The sequence below is a fragment of the Etheostoma cragini genome, chromosome 14 (genome assembly GCF_013103735.1).
Source record: "Etheostoma cragini isolate CJK2018 chromosome 14, CSU_Ecrag_1.0, whole genome shotgun sequence".
In the NCBI taxonomy this organism is placed as follows: Eukaryota; Metazoa; Chordata; class Actinopteri; order Perciformes; family Percidae; genus Etheostoma; species Etheostoma cragini.
In genome coordinates this window covers 23923507-23924904 of record NC_048420.1, presented here as the reverse complement: position 1 = coordinate 23924904, position 1398 = coordinate 23923507, and positions in this window count along the sequence as shown.

Genomic DNA, 1398 nt, shown 5'->3' with positions numbered 1-1398 from the left:
ATTATTACGTCATATGATAATATACGCAGATTACATTTGGGTTTTAGGGGTCAACCCTCATGTTGTCTTCCCGTCAACCATGGTCACTTTTTTTAAACACTGTTATCTTTCGTTTTATATTTTTTGGGGTTTTCATTCATAAATTAACTGAAAACGGCTCAATTTGACCTGAAATTCTGTTTAAAAATTTTCCGTCGAAATAAGCGGTGAAAATGTAAAAATTAAAAATATCGAATTGACCCGTTTTTTTTTGTTGTCATAATTTTCAAATTTGAAATCCAAAATTCCTTCAAAATAATGGAAGTTGAAATAACGGGTGAAAAATGTTGGAAAAGGTGGCAAAATGGATGAAAACAAATAAAAAAAAATACAACAAAAAAATACAAAAAACTTTGTAAAAAGCAACATAAACGTTGAGATGAAGGGAAATGGGAAGACAACACCGGAGGGTTAATAAAATCCCAAAATTGATCTTTAATTTATTTAATATATGTAATACCTGGTGTATTATAGGCGTGATTTACATGACGCACTGGGTTAAACCCCCCCCCCCCCCCACATAATCAAAGCGGGTCAGCGCAACCCTCAAAAAACCTTATTATCATTTAATTAACATAATAAATAACTACATCCATAACATTGAAAAGTGACCAAAAAGCGGGAAAAAAGCGATAATGATTTTTTTTTTCATGGTTTCATTTCAGGGTTGAGCCTGCTGATGTAACTCTGTGGGGGGGGGGGGGGGGCTGTTTTACACGCTGCCTTGTTATTATTGATGAGAGTAACTATGACAACATTAAATGGATTTACTGTGTGACTACTGCCGGATGATGTAATATGTTGTGATATTAATAATATTAATATAATAATAATTAGATTCTGAGGTGTCTGATAAATGAGGTAAAATATATAAAAATTGAATAACTGTTAATACTTGAAAATAAAAGCACACGTGAATCTCCATGCAGCTGTGACTCCTTCTGTGGACATTGAACTCATCTGAGCAACAGTGTAGTTCTCTGCGTGATGCGTTCAAATGCAAAGTAAGACCACGTAACAAACAGCTTCAAAGTGCTGAACGTGTGGATGCATGTAGCGAGTCCTTACAGCCACCGGGGGGGGACACTGTCCTCACTTCACTGTCTACACTGTTGGTCCTCTCAAAGGTAGAAGGAGAGGACACACACACTCACACAGACAGACACACACACACATGTGTGCAAACACACACACACACACAAACACACACACACACACACACAGGCAGGATTATTTCCTACAGACACACGCTCACATACTCTCTCTCGCTCTCTCTCACACAAAAACAAACAGACACACGCACAACTACAAAGCCCCAAACACACACACACACACACACACACACACACACACACACAC